General features: G+C 38.6%; 1 pseudogene; it reads right to left on the bottom strand.

The window, feature by feature from the left end:
* Positions 1–14,396: 14,396 nt before the first annotated feature.
* Positions 14,397–14,925, bottom strand: LOC105863797 (ADP-ribose glycohydrolase OARD1 pseudogene; annotated as a pseudogene).
* Positions 14,926–15,880: the final 955 nt, after the last annotated feature.

Consider the following 15,880-nt stretch of genomic DNA (forward strand, 5'->3'; position numbering starts at 1 on the left):
TTCAGCTCTAAGAAACAGTGGTGATATAGCACATCTTATATTTTCCTGGTTAGAGCTGGAACCCATAGTACTAAGTGAAGTATCCCAAGAATGGAGAAACAAGCACCACATATACTCACCAGCAAACTGGTATTAACTGAGCAGCACCTAAGTGGACACATACAAAGTACAGTAATAGGGTATTTGGTAGGTGGGGGGGGGTTATATACATACATAATGAGTGAGATGTGTAACGTCTGGGGGATGGCCATGCTGGAAACTCAGACTTGTGGGGGAAGGGGGATAAGGGCTTTTGTTGAAACCTTAAAATCTGTACCCCCATAATATGCCAAAAAAAAAAAGAAAAGAAAGACAATAACAGACAAACACTTAAACAACCTCGTCTAGAAATAACCAGCATAATTGTGCTTTTTCTTTCATTTCGGACCTTTTTGTCTACATATAATTTGTCCAACTCCTATGAATTTCGTATCATTATGACTGTCTTTTATAATCTTCAGTACCTTATTTACTTTAAAAACGTCATTTTTCCTTTATGAATAATCATTGTCATTTCAGATCCTCCTATTTCGTACAACAATAAACCGACGAAAATGGAAAAGTTCCTGAAAATCTGGGGGCTTGTCTCGCCATGTTGTTAACATGCACAGGTGGAAATGGAGCTGTATTCCTTTTAGGAATTCATTAAAGGGAATTGTTCCTTCTCTAGGGCTAAATTCCGGGTGCCCCGCGACTCAGCACAGGGCGGCCTGGGGGTCTAATACTACTCAATCCGCATCAACCGAGCAGGCAGATCCTCTTTTGGCGACGTGGGTGGCGAGAACCCGAGTGGGGCGAAAGAACCTGCGGGCGAACCGTGTGGGAACCCGCGGGCGTACTCTGTGGTTCCTCCCGCCCCTGCACTCCTGCCACAGAAAAATGTTCCCAGGCCGACCGAAGGGGAAGATCAGAGGGGCTCTACGTGGAGGTTCCCCTACACTTCCCAGAACACAAAACTTAGGGAGTGGCAAAAACTCAGCGCCCAAATCGCAAGACCCCGGCCGATCCACGAGGCCGATCCCCGGCCGATCCACGCGGCCCGCCTGGGACCCTCGGGACACCCCGTTGCGAGTCGGATGCCCGAGCCGGCCCGGCTGCCGCCACCATGGCGCAAGGTAGCGCGCCGGGTACTGGCTGACCACGCGCTGTACGGCTGGGACGGTCCTCGGTCCCAGAAAGGCCACTCAAGGCCCAGTGTCCGGCCCCGCGTCCACCCGCATCAGGGAAATGAAAGGCCAAAAATGGAAAGGAAAGGCGCAGGAGACCTACCTGGCTAAGCCCGCGCACCAGCAGGAAAGGCACGGCCAGCTCCGATTTGTTCACTGGGTACTGGTGGACACCAATGCAGCGCCTGGGGTAATGCCACACCTAAGGGGCCCCAGGGTAGGCCGCCTCCCCCACCTCAAAACCGGTGTCTCCTACTCCGTGGAGAGGGTGGAGTCTGAAGGGAAGGAGAGGCGTGGGGAATCCGGGTTCTGTGGTGTCGGCCCCGCCTAGGGGAGGAGTGTGACGTCCTCAGACAGTTCCGGACGTTTGAAGGGGCGGGGAGAGGTGGGCTTGGGAAAGTTAGGTCGGAAACCTCTCATCATTGCCAGGTTCTCCAGAGAATCTATTTGTTTGCCTTAGAATCGGTAGGGTCCTTGTTGCTAAGAGTGCGAACAATGACTAAGAATAATCAAAGAAAATTATTTTCTGTTCGACATTTGCAAAACTATTTAGAGGTAAAAGGAATTTAAATAAATATACCATCAAACGATGTTATACTTTGGCATCATTCATATGCCTGAGGTTTTTAAAAGGCTTATATCCCCCTATTACTGACAGTGATAAAAGAAATAAAAGGCTTAATTGCTTCCTCCTGAGGTGAGAGGTGGGTTTCCAAGACCAGACACTGCTAGTGCCCTATCACCTCCCGCTTTATGCCAAGGAATTCACAGGGGCCACCGCCTCCTGTGAGGCCTTCCAGGGGCTGTTGCAGGTGTTGCCTGTGCTGCCTCCTCCAGTGGGGATATGCTGGGTCCAAGAAGTGGCATACACTCGTACATTTCCCCTGCCCAACTGGTGTCCTTATTTATATTTCTTCCTTATTTATATTTCTTTTGAAAAGATGAACACGGTCCTGTGGCAAAATGATGTTCACAGAATGCAGACACCTATAGTGTATAGAGGAAAATGCAGATAACCCCTCAGAAAAGGAAGGTGTTAAACTGGGGTGTGTATCTTCCCAGCACCATGTTCCCCAAGGAGAGTGCTATGCAAAAAAAGAGCCTTCAACATCTCTAATCGTCAGGGAAATGCAAATCAAAACCACAATGAGATATCACTTAATGCCAGTGAGAATGGCCTGTGTCAAAAATTCTCCAAACAAATGCTGGCGTGGATGCCGAGAGAGAGGAACACTCCTACACTGCTGGTGTGACTGCAAAATAGTTCAACCTCTGTGGAGAGCAATATGGAGATACCTTAAAGAGATACAAGTGGATCTACCATTTGGTCCAGCAATCCCATTACTGGGCATCTAACCAAAAGATCCAATGACAGTGTACAAAAAAGACACCTGCACTTGAATGTTTATAGCAGCACAATTCATAATTGCAAGGCTGTGGTAACAGCCCAAGTGCTCATCAACCCAAGAATGGATTAATAAAATGTAGTATATGTGTACCATTGAGTACTATTCAGCTCTAAGAAACAACGGTGATATAGCACATTTTATATTTTCCTGTTTAGTGCTGGAACCCATATTACTAAGTGAAGTATCCCAAGAATGGAGAAATAAGCACCACATATACTCACCAGCAAACTGGTATTAACTGAACAGCACCTAGGTGGACACATAGAAACTACGGTAATAGAGTATTGGGCAGGTGGGAGTGGTAAGAGGGGCGGGTATATACACACATAATGAGTGAGATGTGCACCATCTGGGGGATGGTCATGCTGGAAACTCAGACTTGTGGGGGAGGGGGGAAAGGGCATTTATTGAAACCCTAAAATTTGTACCCCCATAATATGCTGAGATAAAAAAAAAAGAAACAATGGTGATATAGCACCTTTTGAATATTCCTGGATACAGCTGGAACCCATTTTACTAAGTGAGGTATCTCAAGAATGGAAAAACCAGCACCACATGTATTCATCAGCAAATTGGTATTAACGGATCAACAGCTAAGTGGACATATAGGAGTAAAATTTATCAGTTCTCAGGAGGGTGAGAAAAGGGAGGAGGGGATGGGTATATACAACCACAACGTGTAAGATGTACAATGTTTGGGGGATGGGCATGCTCGAAGCTCTTACTCGAGGGGGGAGGGTGGCATGGGCAATATAAGTAACCTTAACATTTGTACCCCCATAATACGCTAAAATAAAAAAATAAATAAAAATAAAAATAATCGTTTAGTAAGCTCCCAAGTCCTATGGGAAACTTGCAGGCTATTCGATTGATAAACAATTGACTGTGGGGATATTTTTGTGGACACTTTGTGTTTCTATGACGATGTAGTCCTTGACTGATTTTAAGGCAAAAAGTCACAAATATAGAAGCGTTTCTACTGAAAACTGAAATCATCCCTGCCCAGGTCCATTTCCCAGTGTAATCACCCTTAAAACAACCACTTGCAGCCGGGCGAGGTGGCTCACGTCTGTAATCCTAGCACTCTGGGAGGCGGAGGTGGATCACTCAAGGTCAGGATTTTGAAACCTGCCTGAGCTAGAGGTGACTGGTCTCTACTAAAAATAGAAAGAAATTAATTGGCCAACTAATATGTAGAGAAAAAATTAGCCAGGCATGGTGGTGCATGCCTGTAGTCCCAGGCACTTGGGAGCTGAGGAAGAAGGATCACTTGAGCCCAGGAGTTTGAGGTTGCTGTGAGCTAGGCTGACGCCACAGCACTCAGTCTAGCCTGGGCAACAAAACCAGACTCTGTGTCAATAAAATAAAATAAAATGGAACAAACAAATGGAAAATAAAATGGAAAAACAAATGTGGTGAGCATGTGAATAAATTGAAAGAAACCTTCATACAGTGCTGGTGGGAAAGCAAAAAGATCCAGCCAATGTGGAAAGCAGCTTGGCATTTCCATAAAAGTTAAATATACAGTTACCACATGATCCAGCAATTCCATTTCCAGGTGTACACCCAAGGGAACAAGAGAATTGAAAAGAGATATTTATACAAAACCTTGTACGTCAATGTTTGTGGCAACATTCTTCATGTAACCCAAAAGGAGAAACAACCCAAATACCCAACTGATAAATGTCTAAACAAAACATGGTATTTCTATATTATGGATTATTAAGCTATAACATGGAATGAAGTACAAATACATGATACAACATGTATTAAGTCTTGAAAATATAATAATAAAGACTCCAGACACAAAAGAAAGCATATCACATGATCCCATTTGCATGAAATGTCCAGAATAGGCAAATCTATACAGAAAGTGGACTAGTAGTTGCCAGAGACTGGAGCAAGGGGAAGAGGAATGACTCTTAATGGATATAGACTTTCCTTTTGTAGTGACAAAAAGTTTGTAAAATTGGTTGTGGTAATGGATGCTCAATTTTGTGAATATGTTAAAAAACAACAACTTGTACACTTTAAAATTGTGAATTATATGGTATGTGAATTGCATATAAATAATGTAAAAGGGAACTGGCACATAGATTAAATAAAATTTGCTAAAAATTGATGGGAAGTTTTGTAATGTGGGTGCATCAAGGTGAGAATACTGCAACTCACTGATCTGTCTTTACATCAAAAATGTATGAAATATATGTAAGTGTAAATATCATGCAATTGGAGCACAAAGCATCAACTGTGAATATTCTTGCTAAAAATTGCACTTGAATTTTCCAAATCCATAGATTTAACTACAAGATATTTTATAAAGGAACATGTTTTGTATGAGGATGCATACAATGAAATGCAGTATGTGAATAATTCTAGAGCACAAATAATAAAGTAGTCTCTCATCAAAGGAATGGCAAAGAAAAAAAAAAGGGGGGAGAAGTTATAGATTGAAAGAGGAATAGGAAATTTTTGAATCAGTGCTATATATTTCTTTTGTATCCTAATAAGAACAACTCAAAATTAGGAGACATATTTAGGTCAAACAGAGAAATTGGACATGGATATTTTTATGTGCCATTAGAGAATAATTTAAATTTTTCTCAGATGCAATGATGGCATTTTGGTTATCTTTTTTTTCTAAAGTTGATTAGAGTGGATAGTCTGGTAGACTGTATGAATTGTTGAATAGCTTGCTAGGATTCATGTGTGAAGTCAAAAGATATTTGGAATATACTTTAAAATATTCCAGCAAAAAAGCAAATAAAACATAATTGGTGAGATGTTGATTATTGTTAAAGTTGGTTAGTGGGTATGGAATTTTTGATTTGTTGTTCTGCTTTGTTTGAAATTATTCATGATAAAGAGTAAATAAGAACAACCAAATCATAGTTTGAGTATATTATTGAGAAATATGAGTGAAAATACTCAAACTGAGAGTTACAGAGCTATAATTGCTTAGGTTTCCAGGCAGGATTGAAGAAGGTGATTTTTATTTCAAATATTATATATTAATAAACATTCAAGAGCTTATTTGAAGTATAAGTTATCAATTTTTAATGGCCCTTCATATCATAATGTAAATATGTGGAAAGAAATTCTCAAAGAAGCACACTATACTGTTAACAGAGTCACTTATGGTAATGGCATGGAGATTAGGGTTGGTGATCAAAGATGACATTCATTAATTCCAGCAAACATTTGCTGAGCATCTACTATGTGCCAGACGTGCTAATGCTGGAAGTAAAGTCATGAAAGAGACAAAATAAGAAGTTTCTACTCATATGGAGCTCACATTATAATAGTGGAGACTGAGAAAATAAGAGCATTAAGATGTGTACTTATCATGATAGTCACATGTGTTACAAAGCAAACTAAGCAAAGAAGGGGAATGGTGTTGGGTGGGTGTTGGATTGTTACCTTTGGGTATATTGTCCAGCTAAGGCCTTGCTGAGAAGCTGACACAGGAAGAAAGACCCGAGGGGGGTTGAGGGGAGAGCCCTGTGGAGATCTGGGAGTAGACATTGCATTGAGAGAGTACCCTGAGGTTCCTACTGATTTTTTCCTGGTAAAATTTTTAGTCACTGACAAATAGGAATGTGCCCCCAATTTTGATGCAAGAGTTATTTTTTTGGCAGGTATGAATTGGTCAGGATTAAGGCCAGAGTTACCCAAATGGTTCACACAGGGCATGGTTTAAGACTTTTGACACTAAACAAATTGAGGCCACAGCACACATAGTAATTTGTATGCTTCTATAAAATGGATCTTTTTGGATATGTGTATAAACAGGTCCTTGCAATAGCCTCTCACTTAAGTGGCTCAGTCCAGTTTTCTAAGTTGTATTTTGGTACTTGAAATTTTGTACAGTGCTGTACAAAATCCCAACTATTGCTTGAACCTAGTGCCAGGAAACTCAACTGTCACTAGAATCAATGAGCCACAAGTGGGAAAACGTTTCTCTATCTGTGGATGTGGGGCTAACAGGTTACCTATTTCATTAACTTCAGGGACAAGAACTTAAGTGAGCAGAAAAGGCTGATCAGTATATTTGATCACAAGCCTGGATCCCAGCACATTGCAGGATGAAGTCATTACATGGTCACAGTTGGTGACATCACAATGGGGTTTGCCCTATAAAGTCCAGACCATTTTCAAACTTAGGCTTCTTCCTCCAAAGGGTGTGAAGTGGCTGGAAGGGTGTTTTGTTGTTGCTCTTATTGTGTTTTACACTGTTAAAAAAGACTAGGTTTTTGTTTCCACACTAATTTCTTACTTAGGAAAGTTGCTTTGTATCTGTGTCAAAGGTATTCAACAATACTTTCTTTCCTTTTCAGGTCACAGATTTATAAGAGTGGTTTACAGCTAGTGCTGCCCTGCAGTGGTGTGGACCCAGACTTCATGCACAAAGATCAGGCTGTGATTTCACACATCTGATAAGTAAGTGATAAAATTCTCAATTGTGCTTTCATTACACTCTTCTGTACAATAGGCTCATTTTTCAAGTAGGAGTCTCACTGAAATTCTTCTCTTAATATCTGGTTAGGTACTGTGTCCATGTGTACTCAACAGCTCTAGTTGTTAATTAAGATGATCATGAGAGCTCTCCCTGTGGGACTAGAAATATCAACTTATCTGGTAATTTCCAACATTCCTGACCTCAGTTTAAACTGAAAGCCCCAGAAAAGGTCATTTTTAACTAGAGCTCAGTGACTTTTAGAAGCATGACTGATATGTTTTCATCCAGTTTGCACTGATACTATGGTGGTTTGGTAGAAATTGTGTGTTCTTTAGGCTTCAACCGGTTTCATAGCTATGTTCTGAGTGCTCAACAGTAGGCAAAGAGGAAGGGCTATTTCAGTAACCTGAGACCTTTGAAGGCTATCAGGGTAGCCTGATATTTTCATAAACCTTAGAGCTGGGAAAGAATTTGAGGTAATCCTGTTTGTCCTTTTCTATTAATATCATTCTCCACTGGAATCTCTGAAGGCAATTGTGAAATACTCATTGTGAAGTGAGTGCACTCAGCCATGTGGCCTTCTACTTAAGCAGTTTTACTTACACCTAATTGAAATCACTGTTGGGAAAGATTCAGCATGAACTCATTTCTTGTGCCTTTAAAGAAAGGAAAAAAACCCTACAGCTGTTAAAAGTCTATTATACATTATTCTTTTCTCCATAGCACAAGGCAGGCTCATAGTAACATTCAAAGGTGAATACCTTATTATTTATGATGTATTATTCTTTTGTGATTTTAATAATACACACTTATTGTAGGCAATTTAGAAAGTTATACAAGTTTGATGAGGGAGTCATAAGGCACTACTTTTACATCTTTGTATTGGCTTACAACCTCTTACAGATCACACAGTTGGCACACACACTCTCCCAGTGACTTGGGCTAGCTGGTTCAGGGTTTAGCAGACACCGGCTTCTTGTAGTGTGTGCCAAGTCCTTGTTATTATGTTCTGTTAACCAAAAGCATTGAGACAGGGAGAGAGAAGGGGACCAGGTGAGAGAGGGTAGTCAGCATCATAAACCCATTAGGATCTCATCAACTTGTCACCCTCATTTTGAACCAATCATTTGCTTCTTTAGCTTTTAATTTCCTCAACTAAAGTGAGGGTGAAATAAATGAATGGTTCTTAAGTTTTATGGTAAAGGGTCTTTTTGAGAAGCTGGTGAATTGTGTGGGATTTTTTAAAAAAATAAGCACATGCACACACAGACACAAATTCAGGAAATTCAAGGAAACTCTCTAGAGAGTACCCAGACTTAAGGAGCTCAATGTCTCTTCCAATTTCACACATATATGTGATTCTAGTGTCTTCCACCATTCAAATTATATGAGACCTCTGCCCCAAACTCTTCAACACATCCCCTTTAAATTAGAATTACAATAACTGCCAAGCACAACCAGCAGTCAACAAGATCTGGCTACTCTGTCCTGATCATTTACCACTTTTCTCTTTAGTTGCTTTGCTCCAGTCACACAGGTTTCGTTTTTTAAAGTTAAGCTTTATTAATAGACATATAGTTGACAGAAGATCAACATCTCTTGTTTAAAGTGTACCATTTGATCAACATTGCCATATGTGACACCTGTGAAAGAATCAGCACAATGAACAGAGAACAGCCACATTGGTCACACCCAAAAGTTTCAGATCTCTCTGTATACACAGTAATGAGAACTACATTGTTCCCCCAAGAGGATCCTTAGTTATATATATCATGCTGAACTAGGAGTAATTTATTATTTGGGCTATAACATATGTATTTAAAAATCATCCACCTAGAGTGTTTGAGTGTTCCTGAGAAATTACTTTACTATGTATTTGTACTTTTCACCCCAGATACAATTTACATAAGTAAAATATTTTACTAGGAAACAGGAATTAAGGAGTCTCATTGTATGTTCTCTTCTTGTGGCTTTTGGTTTTAAAGTCATTTTGAGTCTTAATCATTTTAAACATGGACTCTTTGGCAATTTCCACTCATAATAAATCATGAAAGAAATTTAAAGAATTATATAAACATAAAAGTTGAAAAATTTGTAATTTTTAATATGGTGAGAATGTGGTCAAATATATTAATATATGCTTGGTTATGTGCCTTGACAGGCATAGCATTGAATATAGTAAATTAACTAAGGCAAGTATATGTGGTAACTTGTTTTATGTGTGGTACAGGTTAACTTCTCTGTTAGCAATTGACACAAAAATTATAGTCTAAAATAGTAAATTATATGTTCTGTATATTTTACTACAATAAAAGAAATAATAATTTGCACAGTAGAACTTGAGGCTCAAGCCTCTTATGCCTGAAGGATCTGATGTGATAATTTCTAATCACTTTTGTTCAATCTTAATAATTTCTTGTGTGGACTTGGCAAAAGTTGAAAAAGTAAACAAATGAGGCAGTAGAAATTTCAAAAAAATAAGACTATTGATATAATTGTTTTAATAATTTAATCAAACCACACATTTTTCCTTCCTCTTTTGCAAGACCTTTTAAATATTGTTTCACCTATACAGTACTTTATATTTTAGTATGTGAAGCATAACCACCAAATATTGATTTGTTTGTCCTGATAAAATAAGCTTACTATAACTGTTTCTTCTTTAATCATCTTTAATACATATGGAAGAAAAGGTCTTGCTTTATTATACTAAAATGGTGAATGACATGAAATAAAATTAGATTGTTTGATGGTATGAGTTAGAAGCAATCAACCTAAATATTGTAGTTTTGGTCTGCATTTCTCTGATGACTAATCATGTTGAGCATTTTTTCATACAACTGTGGCCATTTGTATGTCTTCTTCTGAGAATGTCTATTCAGATCTTTTGCCCATTTAAAAATTGGATTATTTGATTTTTTCCTATTGGGTTTTGGAGCTCCTAATATATTCTAGTTATTAATCCCTTGTCAGATTGGGCAGTTTGTAGATATTTTCTCCCATTCTGTGGGTTGTCTTTTCACTTTGTCAGTTCTTTGTGCTGCTGTGTAGAAGCTTTTTAGCTTGATGTGATCCTATTTGTTCAATTTTGCTTTGGTTGCCTGTGTCATGGGAATATACTCAAAAAGTTGTTGCCAAGACCTTTGTCATGGAATGCTTCCTCAATGTTTTCTTTTAGTAGTTTCATAGGTTTAGGTCTTAGATTTAAGTCTTTAGTCCATTTTGATTTGATTTTTTTAATAGGGGGAGATTTTTTTAATAGGGTGTAGTTTCATTCTTCTGCATATGGATATCCAGTTTTACCAGCACTATGTATTGAAGTGACTGTCCTTTCCCCACTGTTTATTCTTGGCATCTTTGTCAAAGATAAGTTCGCTATAGATGTGTGGATTTATTTCTGGATTCTCTATTTTATTCCACTGGTCTATGTGTCTGTTTTCATGCCAGTACCATGCTGTCTTGGTTACTACAACTCTGTAGTATAACTTGAAGTCAGGTAATATGATTTCTTCAGTTTTGTTCCTTTTGCTCAGGATAGCTTTGACTTTGACTATTGGGTCTTTTGTGGTTTGGTATAAATTTTAGGATTGTTATTTTTTTCATTTCTGTGAGGAATGTCATTGGTATTTTCATAGAGATTGCACTGAATCTATAGATCACTCTGGGTAGTCTAGACATTTTAACAATATCGATTCTTCCAATCCATAAGCATAGAATATTTTTTTCTTCAATTTTTTTCATCAAGTTTTGTTTGCTTTGAGACAAATTCTAACTCTGTTGCCTAGGCTTAAGTGCAGTGGCATTATCATAGCTCACTGAAACCTCAAACTCCTCAGTCCAAGCAATTCTCTTGCCTCAGCCTCCCAAGTAGCTGAGGCTACAGATGCTCGGCATCACATCCAGCTAATTTTTTTGTTTTTTGTTTTAAGGCATGGGGTCTTGCTATTGCCCAGGCTGGTCTCACACTACTGGCCTAAAGCAGTTCTCCTACTTTGGCCTCCCAAAGTACTAGGATCACAGGCATTAAGTGAATGTCTCATGAATATTTTATAGTTTTAATCATGGAGATCTTTCACTTCTTTGGTTATATTTTTCCCCTAGGTATTTTATTTGTAGCTACTGTAAATGTGATTACTTTTTTGGTTTCTTTTTTTTAGATTGCTTGCTGTTGGCATACAGAAATGCTACTGGTTTTTGTATGTTGGTTTTGTATCCTGCAACTTACTGAATTTATCAGTTTTATAGTGTTTTGGTTGGAGTCTTTGGGTTTCTCTAAGATCATATCATCAGCAAACATGGATACTTTGACTTCTCCTCTTCCAATTTTGATGCCCTTTATTTTTTGAATTGTCTGATTGCTCTACTAGAACTTCCAGCACTATGTTGAATAACCATGATGAAAGTGGGTATCCTTCTCCTGTTCTAGATATTAAAGGCTTTCAGTTTTTTCCCATTTAGTATAATACTAGCTGTGGTTCTATCATATATGACTTTTGTCATGTTGAGATATGTTCCTTTTATACCCAGTTTTTTGAGAGTTTTTATCATGAAGGGATGTTGAACTTTATCAAATGCTTTTCCAGTGTCAACTGAAATGATCATATAGTTTTTGTCTTTCATTCTTTTGATATTCACTCTGTATCACATTGATTGATTTGTGTATGTTGCTCCATCCTTGCATCCCTGGGATGAATCCCGCTTGATTGTGATGGGTAATCTTTTTAATGTGTTGCTAAATTGAGTTTGCTAGTATTTTGTTCAGGATTTTTGCATCTATGTTCATCAGAGATATAGACCTATAGTTCTTTTTTCCTAGTGCATTTTTTGGTTTGTTTTGGTATCAGGGTGATATTGGCCACATAGAATGAGATTGGGAGTATTCCCCCTTCTTAATTTATTGGAATAGTTTAAATATGATTGGCAATATTTCTTCTTTAAATGTTTGGTAGAATTCAGCAGTGAAGCTATGGGGTCCTAGGCTTTTCTTTGGTGGGGGACTTTTTATTACTGCTTTTATCTCATTACTTGTTTTTTGTCTACTCTGGTTTTGGATTTCTTCCTGGTTCAATCTTGGTAGTTTGTATGTGTCCAGAAATTTATCGATTTCTTCTAGTTTTTCTAATTCATTGGCATATAGTTGCTTATAGTAGTCTCCAGTGATCCCTTAATTGCTCTACTATCAGTCGTAATGTCTCATCTTTTATCTCTGATTTTATTTATTTGGGTCTTCTCCCTTTTTTTCTTAGTCTGGCTCAAGGTTTGTCAATTTTGTTTGCCTTTTTAAAAAACCAACCTTTCATTTCATTGATCATTTTTATTTTTTTTACTTCAATTTAACTTATTTCTGCTCTCATATTTATTACTGCTTTTCTTCTACTAATTTTGGGTTTGCTTAGCTGTTGTTTTTCTAGTTCTTTAAGATGCACAGTTAGGTTGTTTATTTGAAGTTTTTCTAATTTTTGATGTAGACACATATTGCTATAAACTTTTATTACTGCTTTTTCTGTACCTCATAGGTTTTGATATGTTGAGTTTCCATTTTCATTTCTTTCAAGAAATATTATAATATTCATTTTAATCTCTTCATTGACTCACTGGTCATTGAGTAGCATGTTGTTTAATTTACATGTATTTGTATAGTTTCCAAAGATCCTATTATTATTAATTTCTAGTTTTATTCCACTGTGGTCAGAGAAAATGCTTGAAATGATTTCATTTTTTTGAATGTTTTAATCCCTTTTTGTGGTCTAATATGTGGTTTATTCTTGAAAATGATCTCTGTGCTGAGGAAAAGTCTTAAGGGGCGTTTAACTATTCAGGTTTGTTTGAACCTGTTTAGAGGCATGACTGAGGAAGGATCTGTAGCTGGACAAAGCAGAAGAATGTCCACCATTCAGATGATTCCTCTGGTTTAGCACAACATTTTTTTTTTTATTTCAGCATATTATGGGGGTACAAATGTTTAGGTTATGTGTGTTGCCTTTCCCCCATCTCCCCCAGAGTCAGAGTTTCAAGCGTGTCCATTCCCCAGATGGTGCACATCACATTCATTTTGTATATATATACCCATCCCCTCCTTCCCCCTCCCATCTGCCCAACGCCCGATAAATGTTATTCCTATATGTCCACTTAGGTGTTGATCAGTTAATACCAACTTGCTGGTGAGTACATATGGTGCTTATTTTCCCATTCTTGGGTTACTTCACTTAGTAGAATGGGTTCCAGCTGTATCCAGGAAAATACAAGAGGTACTATACCACCAATGTTTGTTATAGCTGAATAGTACTCCATGATATACATATACCACATTTTATTAATCCACTCATGTATTGATGGGCACTTGGGTTGTTTCCACATCTTTGCAATTGTGAATTGTGCTGCTATAAACACTTGAGTGCAGATGTTTTTTTTTTCTCCCAAGAAAAAGATTTATTTTTCTACTTTTGTCACTACAAATTCCTGGTTAACAAGGTAGGACTCAATTTGTAATTAAAACAAAAACAAAACAACCTGTAACTAACTCTCTCCTAGAGTGAATATAATGATAAAAGGATAATACCAAGTTAAGTGTACAAATGACAAAAAATTTCAAACTAACTAAAATGATCATCCTTCCTGAAATTCCTCTTAAAAAGCAGAGAAGCAGGCCGGGCGCTGTGGCTCACGCCTGTAATCCTAGCTCTTGGGAGGCCGAGGCGGGCGGATTGCTCAAGGTCAGGAGTTCAAAACCAGCCTGAGCAAGAGCGAGACCCCATCTCTACTATAAATAGAAAGAAATTAATTGGCCAACTAATATATATATAAAAAATTAGCCGGGCATGGTGGCACATGCCTGTAGTCCCAGCTACTCGGGAGGCTGAGGCAGAAGGATCACTCGAGCCCAGGAGTTTGAGGTTGCTGTGAGCTAGGCTGACGCCACGGCACTCACTCTAGCCTGGACAACAAAGCGAGACTCTGTCTCAAAAAAAAAAAAAAAAAAAAGCAGAGAAGCAGAATCAATGCTGCCACCCAGTGGCCAGCTAAACAAATCAGGTAGCATACTGAAGCAAAACAGACATCATAGGCCCAAATATCTGGTTTCCCTGCCTATTATCAGGCTACCTACTCCTTATCTTTCTGCAAAAAAACCACAACATACCCAAAGCATTCCTTTCTCCAGAATCCTAGTCCAAATACTGGAATATAGCAACCCAAGTCTGTCCTGTGACACAGACTATTTCACAGGAAACTTTCCTCTGCCTATTATAAGGTCAGTTTGCCCAGTCCTATGGCCCAGAAGGTATGATACAGGAGAACACGGACACATCCAAAATGTTGATCTGTTCAGAGTGTATACACGGCGATTCTGATGTCTATTGCCTCAAATACCTCCCCGATCATCCCAGATACATTTTCCCCTTGCAGACAATCAAGACCACATCCAACCCTGGGCATGGAGAGGTCCGTGACTCCGTTCTTCAGACAATGAGACTTCATGGCCTCTAAGCTCTTTCGCAAGTTTTCATAAGTTGGCTTGTGCGAAGCCCCTTTCTTTGTAATCAAGTAATATATATATATCACCCATCTCTCTTCAGAACAGCCACTTCTCCAGATTTCTTTTGCTGATTTAACAGTTCTTGCACCCCTCCAAATTTCTTCTTGAAGAGAACAGCTATCCCAGCGCCCATGCGACAATCCTCACTAATACAGTGGGCTAAAGAGTCTGTTTTGGGGCATGCAAAAAGGTCTCCTTTCACATAAGTGATTCTGCTTCCTTCTGGATCTTCATTAAGGCTGCTGGCCATGATACTCAGTTGCTATTTCCAGAATTTAAGTGTTTCTTCAGCCGGGTCACCCTTCACCTGGAAAGGAGTCGCCAGATGTCTTTATTATAGAGTGTCTTTTGTTCTTTTGAGTAGATGCCCAGTAATGGGATTGCTGGATCAAATGGTAGATCCACTTGGTAGTATTGCTTTAAGGTATCTCCATATTGCTTTCCACAGAGGTTGCACTAGTTTGCAGTCCCACCAGCAGTGTAGGAGTGTTCCTCTCTCTCCGCATGCATGCCAACATTTATCGTTTTGGGACTTTTTGATAAAAGCCATTCTCACTGGAGATAAGTGATATCTCATTGTGGTTTTGACTTTCATTTCCCTGATGATTAGAGATGTTGAGAACCTTTTTGTATGTTTGTTGGCCATTATTCTGTCTTCTTTTGAAAAGTTTCTGTTCATGTCCTTTGACCACTTTTTGATAGTGTTGTTTGAATTTTTCTTGCTGATTTTCCTGAGTTCTAAATAGATTCTAGTTATCAGCTCTTTATTGGATATATAGCTTGTGAAAAGCTATATATCCTTTTCTCCCATTCTGTAGCTTTTCTCCCATTCTGTAGGTTTTCTGTTTGCTGAATTTTTCTTGCTGATTTTCCTGAGTTCTAAATAGATTCTAGTTATCAGCTCTTTATTGGATATATAGCTTGTGAAAAGCTATATATCCTTTTCTCCCATTCTGTAGCTTTTCTCCCATTCTGTAGGTTTTCTGTTTGCTCTCTTTACAGTTTCTTTGGCTGTGCAGAAGCTTTTTAATTTGATCAGGTCCCATTTACTTTTGTTGTTGCTATGATTGCCTTTGGGGTCTTCTTCATAAATTCTTTGCCTAGGCCAATGTCTAGAAGAGTATTTCCAACATTTTCCTCTAGAATTCTAATAGTTTCACACCTTAGGTTTAAGTCTGTTACCCAGCGTGAGTTGATTTTTGTGAGAGGTGAAAGGTGTGGATCTTTTTTCAGTCTTCTACATGTGGCTATCCAGTTTCCCCAGCACTATTTA

The sequence above is a fragment of the Microcebus murinus genome, chromosome X (genome assembly GCF_040939455.1).
Source record: "Microcebus murinus isolate Inina chromosome X, M.murinus_Inina_mat1.0, whole genome shotgun sequence".
Lineage (NCBI taxonomy): Eukaryota > Metazoa > Chordata > Mammalia > Primates > Cheirogaleidae > Microcebus > Microcebus murinus.